The sequence below is a fragment of the Aquarana catesbeiana genome, linkage group LG05 (genome assembly GCF_042186555.1).
Source record: "Aquarana catesbeiana isolate 2022-GZ linkage group LG05, ASM4218655v1, whole genome shotgun sequence".
NCBI lineage: Eukaryota > Metazoa > Chordata > Amphibia > Anura > Ranidae > Aquarana > Aquarana catesbeiana.
Window position 1 is genome coordinate 6,921,571 of NC_133328.1, and position 17,354 is coordinate 6,938,924.

The 17,354-nt window shown below is 49.1% G+C and overlaps 1 protein-coding gene across 1 annotated transcript in view; it reads left to right on the forward strand.

The window, feature by feature from the left end:
- The window catches only part of LOC141144058 (uncharacterized), a 59,931-nt gene that overhangs the window by 15,906 nt on the left and 26,671 nt on the right, over nucleotides 1-17,354 (forward strand). The window lies entirely within an intron of this gene.

The following is a 17,354-nucleotide window of genomic DNA, read 5'->3' on the forward strand; positions in this document are numbered from 1 at the left end:
TGGGAACAACAGCAACTGCACCACAAAGTTTGTGTGTAAGGGCAGGTGTCCCAATACTTTTAGTAATATAGTGTAGACCCCAGATCCCCTTTGGGGGTTCAAAGTAATTTTCTAGCAAAAAAAAATTTGTATTTTTACATGTAGGAGTGAGGTGTCAGATTTGGCCCGGATGGGAAGAGGCTAGAGAGGAGGAGAGATTGTAGAGAAATGGTGACCTGCAGATGTATCATTGTTGGGGAATGTTTCAGAGAAGAGAAAAAACTAAAAGAATAAATAAACCCCCCAATATTGCAGATCATTCAGAATAAAGTAGATGATGTGAGGCAGTGGGGGAACTACCAGGGTCGCAGCAGTCGCACATTTGCGACCAGGCCCTGGTGTTCCGCCACCGTGGGGGGGGACCCCAAGACAGCAGGAACATAGTTGCCAACTATCGGGACAGCAATATTGTATACATATATTCATGTGCGCTCTGTCAGCTCAAATGGAGAGAAATGGGCGATTCATCTACTCTCTCTAGTGGGGAGTCCATGCATGAGAGTTCAAATGCAGCAAGAGGTGTGTAGATGGTCACAGATGGTCTGACTCTGGATGGCTGCCGGCTCATAACAAGCTATGAGGGGCTCTGTAGACAGTAAAAAAACAAAGAAGAGAGCAGCGCCATCTTCATAGTTGCCAACAGTCCCGATTTTCTCGGGACAATCCTGATTTTGGGACCCTCGTCCCAATTCGGGATTTTGCCTTTTGTCCATGGAAAAACGGGAATGTTCTGGCTCCTGGCTCCAACAAAATGCGAGAGCTTTCCACTTGTGTTCTGAATTGCCTCCAGCAAAATGAAATCAAATCCACCCACCACAAGTGCTCCATTTAAGTTTTTCAATATCTGAGGCATGTACCAATGCCGTAAGCCCCTATGCCTGACTTGCTCACATGTCACCCACAGACAAAAAGAATTCCACCCTAAAGGAAAAACATATTCCCTATCTGATTTTTACACGTGCTCATCCGAGTTTGTGATAGATTGCCTGTCCTGTCCATGCGGCCTATTATGTGTAGGCCGAACGATCCGTACACTACGAAAAAGATTTGGGTAACACAGGCGTCTAGTGGACGCAGGGCCAGATAAACATAGTGTCCTCAAACGTTTCCTAATTCATCATAAACATTCCTCTCATGATCTTAAAATTTGGGTAATCGAAGCCATACCCAATACGTTTCCAGCAGCAGAACGCTACAAACGCCTGTGCGCGCGGGAATCCTACTGGATTTACAGACTAGATGTTCTAACGCCGGGTGGGTTGAACGAGGAGCTGGAAATTAACCCTTTACTCTAAATTCTTGTTCAGCAAGCATTCTTCCTTCCCTCTCAAAAAGACAAGTAACCTTTAGATACACACCAGTACTGGAGGGAGGGAGGGCTGGCATTACCATGCCTTCAAACCTACTATGTCGCCTCACAGCTGGCCCATGCGCATTGGTGGTTTTATCCCGAGGCCAGTAATGCGGCCACGGCCCTGGAAGCAGCAATGCTCACCTCTTAGCAGTCCCTCCAATACTTGATTCACCGCATGTCCCTTAGAGGGAGGGAGGGCACCACCATCCTTGCAATGACCCTACGGGTTTTTAAACTAACGAAGATATTGCCATCAACTGAGCACGAAACCGACTCGCCAAATACTCCATTGTGGGGAAACCCAAATCTACAGGAATTCTCCCGCAGGACTGATGGGGGATTTTGGTCGAAAAAAGGGGTGAAAACAATAATGCATTTATTTTCGGACAACATGTTCCGATCCTTTGAGGAATTTCTCCAAGACTATCAGCTACCACGCACGGCCTATTTCCTTTTATTCCCAAATATGCCACACAGCAGCTACGCAGTTTGGCCTGCGTAACACAACTGTTCAACTCTCTCTGCTAGAGCGATTGACGGATCCTTCCCATACTAAACTAGTCTCAACATATTATAGGTTTCTATTACATTCTACAACTCGTAGGCTTAGCAATACGGCCAACAAATGGAGAACTGACATCCCTGAACTAAAGGAGGACATCCGGCAGAAAGTACTTCCCCCTCCAGGTCCCCTCTGTCATTTCTTCCCGGGACAAGGTCATACAGACCAAACTGCTATATAGATCTTACTTCATGCCATCCTTATTGTTTAAACTCAACAGATTGCCCTCGGCATTATGCTCCAGATGCAGCATGGCTGAGGGCACTTTCTTCCATTTGATACGGGAGTGCAGTCCGATTAGGAAGTTCTGGTCGGAGGTCACGCCCTTTATTAGCTCCCTGACCCAAATACCCAATATCTGTAACCCCCTGAGGTGTTTACTAGGATATATTGACGACGAGGGCATATCTAAAAATGTACAAACTTTTATGTGGGTAGTATTGTTCTATGCTAAAAAAAATTTAAAAAATCGCAATCCTCACCCACCATAGCCCTCTGGCTTACTACCGTTTATCATGCTATTCCGTTATACAAGCTGGCATATGAAGCCAGAGGAGGCCCAAAAAAATTCTTAAAGATATGAGACTCGTGGGTTAGCTCGGAGAGTGCCATCCCACCTGCCACGTGAGGTGTATGAGAAACTCCTGATCACTGAAAGATTTTAGTCGAACAGAGCAAAGATGCAACTGTAGAGTTGATATATATCCATCAAATGTATACCAGTTTGCTATATTTTATATTGAATTGAGCGATGTTCGCTCCATATACGTGTATGTATAACTGTTTGTTTTGTAATGAAAATAACTAAAAATTACCTTTAAAATACATTTAGATACACAGTATCTCACAAAAGTGGGTACACCCCTCAGTCACATTTTTGTAAATCTTTTCTTCTATCTTTTCATGTGACAACACTGAAGAAATGACACTTGTCTACAATGTAAAGTAGTGAGTGTACAGCTTGTATAACAGTGTAAATTTGCTGTCCCCTCAAAATAACTCAACACACAGCCATTAATGTCTAAACCACTGGCAACAAAAGTCAGTACACCCCTAAGTGAAAATCTCCAAATTGGGCTCAAAGTGTCAATATTTTGTGTGGCCACCATTATTTTCCAGCACTGCCTTAACCCTCTTGGGCATGGAGTTCACCAGAGCTTCACAGGTTGCCACTGGAGTCCTCTTCCCCTCCTCCATGATGACATCACGGAGCTGGTGGATGTTGGAGACCTTGCGCTCCTCCACCTTCCGTCTGAGGATGTCCCACAGATGATCAATAGGGTTCAGGTCTGGAGACATGCTTGGCCAGTCCATCACCTTTACCCTCAGCTTCTTTAGCAAGGCAGTGGTGGTCTTGGAGATGTGTTTGGGGTGGTTATCATGTTGGAATACTGCCCTGCGGTCCAGTCTCTGAAGGGAGGGGATCATGCTCTGCTTCAGTATGTCACAGTACATGTTGGCATTCATGGTTCCCTCAATGATCTGTAGCCCCCCAGTGCCGGCAGCACTCATGCAGCCCCAGACCATGACACTCCCACCACCATGCTTGACTGTAGACAAGACACACTTGTCTTTGTCCTCCTCACCTGGTTGCCCCCACACACGCTTGTCACCATCTGAACCAAATAAGTTCATCTTGGTCTCATCAGACCACAGGACATGGTTCCAGTAATCCATGTCCTTAGTCTGCTTGTCTTCAGCAAACTGTTTGTGGACTTTCTTGTGCATCATCTTTAGAAGAGGCTTCCTTCTGGGACGACAGCCATGCAGACCAATTTGATGCAGTGTGCGGCGTATGGTCTGAGCACTGACAGGCTGACCCCCCCCACCCCTACAACCTCTGCAGCAATGCTGGCAGCACTCATACGTCTATTTCCCAAAGAGAAACAAGATATTTGGGGGGCACACCCTAAAAGATGCATTAAAGATGGTGCAGCCATAAAACCATACAACAGAACAAAATATTACAGCGCACACATGCAAAAAAGACATTTACCTCCTGCAAGGCTAGTTTAAAACACCTAGACATTTTCAAAAAATATTATCAAAAAATATGGGGATTTGGTCACACCATATTGCTCTATGGTGCTTAAGCCCACTTACTGCGACAAAGTACCCCATGATTAGTGGGTCCTACACTATCCATAGACTGGGAGATCCTGCTTCTCTGAACCATGGAAGGTATACACTGCTCTATATGGGAGAACTAAAGGTCTCCACCCAGGACACAAGTGGACACTAATGAGAGGCACTGATGAGGGAGTGGGGTGCTCCTTCCCAAAAGGATTTGGTCAGAATCCATACAATAGACAAACAAGATTTTTGGGGGGCACACCCTAAAAGATGCATTAAAGATGGTGCAGCCATAAAACCATACACCAGAACAAAATATTACAGCGCCTCTCATTCGTGTCCACTTCCAGATCATAGAATTTTTAATTCTTTCTTGTTATATATAAAAAAAAAGTATTTTAACAACCCCCCCCCCCCCCTTCTTTTTTACCCCTGCATTATCTCCATTGCTATGTGTAGCGCTTACTCCCGGAGGAGCGGCTGATTAAATGTTATATCCGTAATTCACGTCTACCACCCAACCCTCGCAGAGCCCATAGATTTACAAGTCACAGTCCTTAGTGCTTTTTCACTTGCTTTATTCAACAACACAAACTGGGATAGGAGAAGGACTTCCTCTGAGATGCTCTTTTGATACATTATCATCTTTTAAGTGAATCTTGCAGGAATACTATGATCAGTTGCGGATAGTTAAGAAATCATCTTCAAATGATCTCTTAAATCAGGGAAGATGGAAGTAGATTTTTATAGAGAAAGTTGATAAAGAGTCACTCTGAATAACCTCCCGCTTGACTGATTGGAATCCCCGGGGTATTGCTGAACCCAAAGTCATAGGCCATCACTGCCCTTCTCACTGACTTGTGCACTAACAACCCTCAGTCTCTGGTAGTACCGTTTCCCTTGGGCTTTCACTCACGTGATCAACAGTCCATGTGCCACTCCTAAACGATCGATCGCCCAGTTTCCTTCCCGCTTTGTTGCTACTTCTCCCCAGGGACGTTTTTAAGGCAGGGCAAAAGGGGCAGCTGCCCTGGGCCCTGTCATTGTTGTGGGGCCCAAAGCAGCTGCCTCATACTTGCCAACTATCCTGGTTTAAATTCCCTCATCCCTTGAGGTTTTAAATTAAATTTAAATTTTAAAAGGAATTAAATCAGAATCACATTATGCATAAAGTGGTCAGCAAGTGTCTAGCCGATGAAAGGGAAAAAACAAGAAAAAGATGCGGAAAGCTATGATAAACTAGAAAGGTTCATAACAAAGATCATACAGTGGGTTCTGGAGTAGGGCTGGTCAGGTCACGGAAAATGGGTGATTTAATTCAGTGCATACTTTTCCATCCTTTCACTTGGACTACCCCATTATGTGTTTCCTTACCACTCACTGTGTAATTTGGTAGTGGGAGGTTGGTCTGTGGTCTGGTTTTGTCTTATTCCCGGGGTTGCGATGCGCCCAGTTCGCGGCCCCTCACCCGCCCTACACCACGGTGGGGGCGGGCCGTGATCTCGATGCATCGGCGTCATGAATTTGCGCCCAGTGTGCGGCGTCTCACGATGCCGCACTACGGGCGTCAGTGTTCCACTCTATCGGGAGTCATGGCGACAGGGGGAGTGTACTCCGCCCCGATCACTCTGATCGTGGGTGGACTCCTCCCTGTGCGCCGGATTGACGTCCCTTCATGACGCTGGCAGGGACACGCCCCCTGCCTGGGGTATATGGCGGCGGCCTCTGGCTAGCCCACTCCACATGCTGCCTCAGCTTGTGTAGGGATGACCGGCATACGCTATACTTGCTCCTCACAGGTAATTTCCCTCACTCTCCCTAGCCATCCATGTTTTCACACTTTCAACACTTTTATATCTCCCTTACCATTCACTTCCACTTCACATTTCCCCCTTTTGTCCTATGCTCTTTACCACGCTCCCCAGTTACTCTCAACTGTTCATTCATGGATGGTTTTCTGACTTCACCCTCACCCCCACTCATACTCTTTTTTTCTCCCCCCACAGTACTCCACATGCGCTTGCCAGGTTCCTCCTTTCTGGTTGGGCCATGATTGTGTGGGGTGTCCTGGTCCAGTTGGCGGCCTCCTCCTTTTGGATTATACTTCTGGGGGGCTGGTCCTTGCCTCAACCCCGGGTGAGACTTTGCAGGCCAGACCACCTTCCCATTTTATCAGTTATCCATCAACCTGTGAGTACTATTGTAGTTTTTGTCTTTTTCGATATGTTTGTGTCAATCATTAGATTAATGGCTGCTTTATTATGCATCTGAACTCCTGATGATTGGTTGTAAGCCAAGAAACGCGTAGAGTTAACAACTTAAGGATGCCTACAATCTAACAACTACCTGTACTGTAACCGTACATTCTTTGTATCTACTATACCCATTGATTGATTGACTTTTTATTAATTTTCTTCATGTCTAATGATGTATTAAATTATGTTTTATACGAATAATTGTTGTAAATCCCTTGTGATTACGCCCATTGTCCCTTTGGTTATATATTATTGATGTCCGGAATATATATTTGCATTGGATACAGGCCAACTCTATATGCGCCTGGCCAATTAATTAATATTTATGCGTTGACATGTCTCGTTAAAGTCCCGCTTTTTGTTCTCTTTTTCTGGTATTACTAATTGTAATGGAGACATATCAGCGTTCATAATATTGGTATGGACAGGTCACAACCCCCTTCATGTTGCAAAATAGACAAACAGTTGGACAATAGAAAATCAATATGAAACAGACAAGTGCACCGAGAAGATGCCATCTCAGGCCTGGTGGGGTATACAGGATTATGGCATTTATTGGAAACTCAAAATTTTTTCAAAGTGGTGTAATTTACATCTCTGATACATGACGTAAGATGACCGGAATGGTGGCAATGGAGATGTGGGGATATCTATACTAACCAGAGGCGGTGAACAGAAGATCAGAGCATTGTTACTTATTATAGCACACATCTATTTACTATAGTCCAAAATGGCAGCAATCCCCCCTCCCCCTATTTTATTTTAGGTGTGTGTTCTGTACTGGCCAATAGGTGAAACCACAGGGGGCCCGGAATCTGTCGCACCCTAAAGTGTGTTGTCTGCGGCAGATATTTCACCAAAAATAGGATTTCACTCCCACAGGAGAGGTAAGTATTATTAAAGTGATACTAAAGGTAAAAAAAAAACAAAACATGTTATACTTAACTGCCGTGTGTAATAGTTTTGCAAAAAGCAGCCCCGATCCTCCTCTTCTGGGGTCCCCCACCAGCTCTCCCGCCTCCTCCCCTCTGCTGAGTGCCCCCATAGCAAGCTGCATGCTCTCTCCCGAGCTGGTTATGTGTGTTCATAGACATAGAGCGCAGCTAAGCCCCGCCCCGCTCCCTCCTCACTGGCTACCACTCCCACTCTCTAACCCAATGATGGAGAGAGCTAGAAGAGTTGCTGCTCTCGTGCACATCGCTGGATCACGATCGGGCTCAGGTAAGAATTGAGGGGGAGGGAGCAGCATACAGCACGTCTTTTTACCTTTAGCCTTTGGAACCACTTTAATTGTAATGTTGACCTTTTGCGGAGGCTTTTATATAAAGCTGAACTCAGGGGGGAGAATGAAGATGCCCGGGAAAGGTTTTGCTGCACTACTTGTCCTTAGTCTTCAGCTGTCTCCTGCAGTAACCTTTTCCACCACTCGATGGCTTCAGTCTTTAAGGTTAATTGACGACCAGTGAACCCAGGCTGTCATGGATTTGCCCCCTGGGGGGGCGCCCTGGCTCAGCATACTCCTGTACTGAGCAGAGATCAAATCACTGCCTAACGAGAGCTAGGACCTATAATGTCCAGTGGCGGCTGGTGCTCAACTTTCCTCGGGGGGGGGGGTGGATTAAATAAGAATGCAGTGCATTTCCTGTCTGAATCGCATGCATTTCCCCCACCACTCCTGTGTGAACCTGGGCTGAAGTCACTATGACAAGCCTGGGTTCACACAGGAACAGTGCGTGACACTGCATGCGATTCTTTGCAGTGTGATTTGAGCCCATTCATTTTGTAAAGGCTCAAATCGCACTGCAATAGTATTGGTTTCGGGTATCAGAGCATTTTCACAATTACGAGCAGTCGCCCTGGAGACGCAGAGGTGAAAGAGGTATGAGGGGTGTGCATTGTTGGAGCAGGTGTACGGGAGGTGCAGTGCTGGGACAGGTGTGCGGTGGTGCAGTGCTGGGACAGGTGTGCGGGGGGGTGCAGTGCTGGGACAGGTGTGCGGTGGTGCAGTGCTGGGACAGGTGTGCGGGGGGTGCAGTGCTGGGACAGGTGTGCGGGGGGTGCAGTGCTGGGACAGGTGTGCGGGGGTGCAGTGCTGGGACAGGTGTACGGGAGGTGCAGTGCTGGGACAGGTGTACGGGAGGTGCAGTGCTGGGACAGGTGTACGGGAGGTGCAGTGCTGGGACAGGTGTACGGGAGGTGCAGTGCTGGGACAGGTGTGCGGGGTGTGCAGTGCTGGGACAGGTGTGCGGGGTGTGCAGTGCTGGGACAGGTGTGCGGGAGGTGCAGTGCTGGGACAGGTGTGCGGGAGGGGCAGTGCTGGGACAGGTGTACGGGAGGTGCAGTGCTGGGACAGGTGTGCGGGGTGTGCAGTGCTGGGACAGGTGTGCGGGAGGTGCAGTGCTGGGACAGGTGTGCGGGAGGGGCAGTGCTGGGACAGGTGTGCGGGAGGTGCGATGCTGGGACAGGTGTGCGGGAGGTGCGATGCTGGGACAGGTGTGCGGGAGGGGCAGTGCTGGGACAGGTGTACGGGAGGTGCAGTGCTGGGACAGGTGTACGGGAGGTGCAGTGCTGGGACAGGTGTGCGGGGTGTGCAGTGCTGGGACAGGTGTGCGGGGTGTGCAGTGCTGGGACAGGTGTGCGGGAGGTGCAGTGCTGGGACAGGTGTGCGGGAGGGGCAGTGCTGGGACAGGTGTACGGGAGGTGCAGTGCTGGGACAGGTGTGCGGGGTGTGCAGTGCTGGGACAGGTGTGCGGGAGGTGCAGTGCTGGGACAGGTGTGCGGGAGGGGCAGTGCTGGGACAGGTGTGCGGGAGGTGCGATGCTGGGACAGGTGTGCGGGAGGTGCGATGCTGGGACAGGTGTGCGGGAGGGGCAGTGCTGGGACAGGTGTACGGGAGGTGCAGTGCTGGGACAGGTGTGCGGGAGGTGCAGTGCTGGGACAGGTGTGCGGGAGGTGCAGTGCTGGGACAGGTGTGCGGGGGGTGCAGTGCTGGGACAGGTGTGCGGGGGGTGCAGTGCTGGGACAGGTGTGCGGGAGGTGCGATGCTGGGACAGGTGTGCGGGAGGTGCAGTGCTGGGACAGGTGTGCGGGAGGTGCAGTGCTGGGACAGGTGTGCGGGAGGTGCAGTGCTGGGACAGGTGTGCGGGAGGTGCAGTGCTGGGACAGGTGTGCGGGAGGTGCAGTGCTGGGACAGGTGTGCGGGAGGTGCAGTGCTGGGACAGGTGTGCGGGAGGGGCAGTGCTGGGACAGGTGTGCGGGAGGTGCGATGCTGGGACAGGTGTGCGGGAGGTGCAGTGCTGGGACAGGTGTGCGGGAGGTGCAGTGCTGGGACAGGTGTGCGGGAGGTGCAGTGCTGGGACAGGTGTGCGGGAGGTGCAGTGCTGGGACAGGTGTGCGGGAGGTGCAGTGCTGGGACAGGTGTGCGGGAGGTGCAGTGCTGGGACAGGTGTGCGGGAGGTGCAGTGCTGGGACAGGTGTGCGGGAGGTGCAGTGCTGGGACAGGTGTGTGGGAGGTGCAGTGCTGGGACAGGTGTGTGGGAGGTGCAGTGCTGGGACAGGTGTGTGGGAGGTGCAGTGCTGGGACAGGTGTGCGGGGGGTGCAGTGCTGGGACAGGTGTGCGGGGGGTGCAGTGCTGGGACAGGTGTGCGGGAGGTGCAGTGCTGGGACAGGTGTGCGGGAGGTGCAGTGCTGGGACAGGTGTGCGGGAGGTGCAGTGCTGGGACAGGTGATCGGGAGGTGCAGTGCTGGGACAGGTGTGCGGGAGGTGCAGTGCTGGGACAGGTGTGCGGGAGGTGCAGTGCTGGGACAGGTGTGCGGGAGGTGCAGTGCTGGGACAGGTGTGCGGGAGGTGCGATGCTGGGACAGGTGTGTGGGAGGTGCAGTGCTGGGACAGGTGTGTGGGAGGTGCAGTGCTGGGACAGGTGTTATGCAAATATCACAATGCTTTGATGGGCGGGTGTCAGTCTGGAGGGGTGGGCGTTCCTAGTCAGGCTGTATTTACATGCAGACCCGCCGACATGTGATGCCAAGCCTCCATGATTAAAACAATTGAAATCCAATGAACGGAAGGGGGTGGGGGCAGGGACAGTCAACAATTAGAAAAAGAAAGACCCAGAAAGTTTTTTTACTGTCCTAGTAATAATTTTGCAGTAAAGGAACATTAGAACTTTTTTATTGTTTTTTTTTTTTTTGTCCCCATTGAGCAGATCTGACCCCACTTCCTGTTCAGGTGACACACGCTGGGTATGAGAAGATGGCACTTGGACCGAAAGTGATGAGAAATCCCTCCAATGACGGTGCTCACTGGCTGGGGGTGTCATGATTGGAACCTTGTAACTTCCTGATCAATCCTATCCAGATATCTAACACGTGTCAAGTGCACCTGTCATACAGGAGAAGCCCTGTAGGGCCTCATGCAGTAAGGTCACACACAACCCAACACACAGCTCATTTAGCTGACTGGTGGGTGGTGCACTGGTGTGGGGTTTAAGGGGTTAAAGCAATACAATGCCTGCTCACCACCTATCAAATGTCCTCTGAAGAGTGATCCAAGCACATATCGCTCTTCAAAGGGCAACACTGGTGGAACCGAGCCAATAGGGTACCTTAACCTGAAGCTATGAGCCATAACCCTGGTATTTTTTTTTTTAGTTGGCGAGTCTCTTTCTCATGAAAGTGGTCTGAGTGGCTAATTAGCCGCTGGATCGCTTTTAATAACAGTGGGAGGGGGGTCCCCAAAACCCAACCCCCCCGGCCGGCCGTGCTCCGGTGTTTCTTGGGTTTACCATTCTCAATGGCGAGTCCGGGAAACTAACTGGTGGTTCGTGCGGCTGGCCACAGAGGTGAGTAGTGACCTGTTCGTCCCTGATAACCTCTATGATCTTGGAGGACCGGAGAGACGTCATGATAAAAAATAAAAAAGATGATCTTTTGCTTTAAAAAAAAGAAAGAAAAAATTGTTTAGTTCCGCCCTAGACCAGAAGTGACTTCATGATGTCTCTCTGGTCTTCCAAGATCATAGAGGTGATCAGGGACGATCTGGTCTCTCATCACCTCTATGATCTTGGAGGACCGGAGAGACGTCATGATAAAAAATAAAAAAGATGATCTTTTGCTTTAAAAAAAAGAAAGAAAAAATTGTTTAGTTCCGCCCTAGACCAGAAGTGACTTCATGATGTCTCTCTGGTCTTCCAAGATCATAGAGGTGATCAGGGACGATCTGGTCTCTCATCACCTCTATGATCTTGGAAGACCGGAGAGACGTCATGATATCATTTCTGGTCTAGGGCGGAACTAAACAATTTTTTTTTTTTTAAAGCAAAAGATCAATTTTTTGTATCTTTCGCTTTCAAAGGTAGAGGAGAGATGTGAGATCTCTCCATAAAGAGGACCTGTCATCCCTTATTTCTATCACAAAGGATGTTTATAATCCTTGTAATGCCGCTACGCACGAGCGGACTTTCCGGCATATTTGGTCCTGCGGACCAGAGTCCGCCGGACAATCCGATCGTGTGTAGGCTTCGGCTGACTTTTTTTTTCCCAAAAGTCCGCCGGACCTAGATTTGAAACATGTTTTAAATCTTTCCGTTGGACTCAGTTCCTGACGGAAGGCCCGTTCGTCTGTATGCTGGTCGGACGGACCAGATACGACGCAAGGGCAGGGTATTGCATCTCGTGCTCGCTGCAAATTTTCCTATTGCGGCGAGCGTGGGGCATACCAGGCCCTTAGGTCTGGTATGGATTTTAAAGGGAACCCCCTACGCCGAAAAAAACGGCATGGGGTCGCCCCTAGAATCTATACCAGACCCCAATCTGACCACGCAGCCCAGTCTGTCAGGAAAGGGAGTGGGGACGAGCGCCCCCCTCCTGAACCGTGCCAGGCCGCATGCCCTCAACATGGGGGGTGTGTGCTTTGGGGGAGGGGGCACCCTGCGGAGCCCCCCCACCACAAAGCACCTTGTCCCCATGTTGATGAGGACAAGGGCCTCTTCCCGACAACCCTGGCCATTGGTTATCGGGGTCTGCGGGCGGGGCGCTTATCGGAATCCGGGAGCCCCCTATAATAAGAGGGCCCCCAGATCCCGGCCCCCCACCCTGTGTGAATGAGTATGGGGTACATGGTACCCCTACCCATTCACCTAGGGAAAAAGTGTCAATAATAAAACACAGTACACAGGTTTTTAAAGTAATTTATTAGACAGCTCTGGGGGGGGGTTCTTCCGGCTTCGGGGGTCTTCTCCTGGCTTCGGGGGTCCCTCCGGGTTCCTCTTCTCCCGGCGTCCGGTTGGTTCTTCTCCGCTCTCTCTGGCCTCTTCTCCCGGTGTTCCAGTTCTTCTGCCAGCTCCTCCGCTGTCTTCATGACGCTCTTTTGCCAACAAAGGCCCAGACTTCTGGGCTTCTGGGCTTCTGGGCTTCTTCCGATGTTGACACGACGGTCTCTCTGGCTGGAATGCTCTCTGAGCGCTCCGATGTGACTTCTATAGGCGGAAACCCCGCCCCCTTATGCTGTCACAGTCCCTGGGCATGCTGGGACTGTGACGGCATAAGGGGGCATGGTTGTTGATCACAGTGCGTGCCCTTCAGGGGGCGTGGGGGGTGTGCAAAGGGGAGGACATCTATTGATGGCCTCCTGGCAAAGCAGATCCGCGCTGTAGCCATCATTCGGCTATAGCACGAATCTGAAGGGGTTAAAGAAAAAATAAAGCCAAACTTTTTTCGTTTTGGATGGAGTGGAGAGGGATTAGAACTCCTGTCAGTTTTTCAGTTGTCTATGTGTCCTGTTTACCATTATCACTGAAAGTAAAAGAAAATCCCAAATTTTGGGTTGTCCCCAGAAAAGTAATAGAGGGGAAATCTTCCTATGGGGACCCTAGTTCTGGTGACCTGGGGGATTCCCTTAATTTATAGGGATTTCCTCTCACTTCCTGTTTGGCTCTGGGACAGGAAGTGAAGGGAACTCTCTGTAATAGGACACATAAAACTTACAGGAGTTATAACCCCTCTTGTCTTCATTTAAAAAAAAAAAAAGAGAAAAAAAAAGATTTGCCTATAGTTCTACTCTCCCGTTCACACCGTCTTGCCATGCGAATTGACAGGTCCAAATCACTTGACAAGTCGCACTCTATTGTTGGTAATGGAACTGTTAAAAAAAAAAAGGTGCGACTCCAACTTTGTGGTGCCGCAACAGTTTGAAAAAAATAAAAAGGTTCCTGCACTATTTTTTGTGTGGTTTCAGGCGCATGAAGTCGAACAGATGTCACAAGTCGCACCTGAAATTGCACCGACCTGCGGCTTCGAAATGATGCGGCTTCAAGTGAAGTTGCACAATTTCAAAAGTCGCATTCAAGTTTTTAAAGGGGTGTAAGTGGATAGAAAACCATCACAGTGGAGGCGTCTGGGGAGCGAATACGTCAACAAGGTACGCAAAACGCCTCAGTAACGCATAATGGGCATTCATGGTGGGTAACATTTCAAAACGCGTCTAAAGTAGCCCCCTAAATAAATTGGAGATTTTTCAACAGTGATAAATAAACAAACAAAATATCATTTATAGGAAAAACAAACAAAATCTATAAATAGACTACAGATAACAATGTGATACAATGTAGAATGTTTGTTTGGTTTTCGGTACAATCCGGGTTTCCTCCTATCAATAAGAGAGTGCTGCAGAGAAACCAATCAGCTTCCAGGTTTCATTGTCATTGAACGACTTGAAGTTAGAAGCTGATTGGCTGCCAGGCAAAGCTGCACCAGATTCTGCACTCTCCAGTTCTAATAAAACAATCCCATTGTCTTATAAAAATTTTTAATTTATCTATACAATCCCCAGAGAGAGACACCGAGGTCAGCAATCGTAATAAATGTGCTTTATTCTAGACTGACACACACTTTACTGATCTATATACTGTATATATACACTGCATAGTATACAGGCCAGTAGAGGAAGGGTTAAGTGGGAAGGTGTAGGAGGGGGAGGGGCCGCCCCTTCCTCCCCAAACAATGTATACAATGTGCTTCCTGGATGGAGATCTCCACCGCACTGACCACCGGATGAGACCGTCCATCCATCCCACCGAGCCGGGGTCACCGGACACCAATCTGTATGTATGGACTCTGCACAGTACTACTTCTCTTGTCCTGTATGTCGGGTGTAATTCTCGGTATCTGTTCTTATTCTGTATGTATGGGCTCTGCACAGTACTACTTCTCTTGTCCTGTATGTCGGGTGTAATTCTCGGTATCTGTTCTTATTCTGTATGTATGGACTCTGCACAGTACTACTTCTCTTTTCCTGTATGTCGGGTGTAATTCTCGGTATCTGTTCTTATTCTGTATGTATGGACTCTGCACAGTACTACTTCTCTTGTCCTGTATGTCGGGTGTAATTCTCGGTATCTTTCATTCTGCAGAGCTGTGATGTAATGGTGTCTTGCAGTGGTGGAGTCTCTCTGATCTCCATTCATATAGTATTATGTGTCAGGGAGGCCGACTCTCCCCCTCTGTGTATTATGACTTCATTATGCTCAGTAGACCGTCATCTATACTAGTGATGTAATAATCCCATATATGATGGAACAGTTCTCCTCACCTCCACCGATTTATATAGTACAACACTCTGTATTAGTGGTCTCCAAACTGCGGCCTTGGGGCACTATTCCTACTGACACCAATGATGGGGCACTATTCCTCCCACTAGCACAAATGATGGAGCACTATTCCTCCCACTGGCACCAATGATGGGGCACTATTCCTCCCATTGGCACCAATGATGGGGCACTATTCTTCCCACTGACACAAATGATGGGGCACTATTCCTCCCACTGACAACAATGATGGGACACTATTCCTCCCACTGACACCAATGATGGGGCACTATTCCTCCCACTGACACCAATGATGGGGCACTATTCCTCCCACTGACACCAATGATGGGGCACTATTCCTCCCACTTACACCAATGATGGGGCACTATTCCTCCCACTGACACCAATGATGGGGCACTATTCCTCCCACTGGTACCAATGATGGGGCACTATTCCTCCCACTGGCACCAATGATGGGGCACTATTCCTCCCACTGACACCAATGATGGGGCACTATTCCTCCCACTGGCACCAATGATGGGACACTATTCCTCCCACTGACACCAATGATGGGGCACTATTCCTCCCACTGGCACCAATGATGGGGCACTATTCCTCCCACTGGCACCAATGATGGGGCACTATTCCTCCCACTGGCACCAATGATGGGGCACTATTCCTCCCACTGGCACCAATGATGGGGCACTATTCCTCCCACTGGCACCAATAATGGGGCACTTCCTCCCACTGACATCAATGATGGGGCACTATTCCTCCCACTGGCACCAATAATGGGGCACTTCCTCCCACTGGCATCAATGATGGGGCACTATTCCTCCCACTGGCACCAATGATGGGGCACTATTCCTCCCACTGGCACAAATGATGGGGCACTAATCCTCCCACTAACACCAATGATGGGGCACTATTCCTCCCACTGACACCAACAATGGGGCACTATTGTCTGAAGGACAGTAAACTGGCCCTTTGTTTAGAAAGTTTGGAGACCCCCGCTCTATATTATAACATTGTGGGGTTGGGACCAATGAGTTCTGCATGCCCAAGTGATTGTGGGAAAAGTTTCTGGGGGTTGCAAGGGACGCATGGCAGGACCAATGCCTTCTGTCCAGTTGGGTTTGGGATCCATGGCATTGTTCACCCGGCACTGGAGAATCAGCGATCACCCCAGAGATTTGTGGGGGTGTCAGACACTTGGGTGGAAGTTTTAGACTGTGGATGAATTCTCTGATTTCCTTTTATAGGAGAAGTACCCCCGAAATATCCAGCACCTCGGTAGAAGACGCGGTTCCATTGTCCCATCTCGTCCTCAGAGAATGGAGGAGGGGAGGAAGAAGATGATGGACAGGCTATTGAGCCTTACTATGGAGTTCATCTACCTGATAACAGGAGAGGTGAGGAGGATTCTGGGAACTTCACAGTGATGTCATTTGTATGTTAACCCAAAAAATTGTTGTGAGAGGAGCCAGGCAGATCTATGACCCTTTAAGGCTCCATTCAATGGGGTGGCCAGGCGGTTCATCCACGTTTTTACCAGTTATGACAGTTTTTACCATTCTGACACATTTGCCGGCCCCCTCCCGTTCTCCATCCTGAAAGCATCCTCCACAAAAGCCGGTGGGAAAGGGGAGGGGGGAAGCCGGCAGCACTGCGGGCGATGAGGAGGGCCGGGAGAGAGCAGAAGGTGGATAGGAGGGGTGACGGGGTGGTATGTAGAGGAACCGATCTCCTCCATTCAGAGGTTGCAGGAGAAAAATGTGGGGGATCGATTCCTCTATATGCCGCCCCACCGCCCCTCCTATCCAGGTTACAGGGGGCCACACGGGCACCCTAAAGCATGGGGCCGGGTCTCAATTGAGACCCCTATGCGTACACCCCTGATTACGAGTACGTGAACAAGATATGATGGTCCCAAAAACAGGGGTACCAAGAAATTCAATCATCTGTTAAACAGTATGGAGTAAGAATCCCGAATAGGACATGTTCAGTATTACTATGCCTGTGGCCAATCAGTACGATGTCTGTAATAACAAACGATACAGACTTTTCTGAAGGAGCAAAAGAGAAGAAAGAAGAAAAATAGGGGGTGTTAGGGAAAGGACAGGGGAACAGAAACTACCCCCTGTTTACTCTCAGTGTATAAAAAAACAAGTAAGGGAAAAAAGGCGGAAAAGAGAGACAAACATGAAGAAGTAGGGTTTCTCACCAGGGAAAGCAGAGTTTCTCATTGGGGTAAGAATAAGCTCGCTCTAGATAGATCGACTTATTGCACCTCTGTGTACGCTTCAGTTGTCTTATAATGAATCCAACAGTACCAGGTAGAAGTGATTTTTGAAAGCCTTTCCTGAGAAATACTAATGAGTTCTTCAATGTCTTCCATTTTGTTGAGTCTTTTGAAACCATTACCCTATAATTGGAACTTTAGTTGAGAGCCAATGGTAGGGAATTCAATGCATAGTAGCGTTGATCA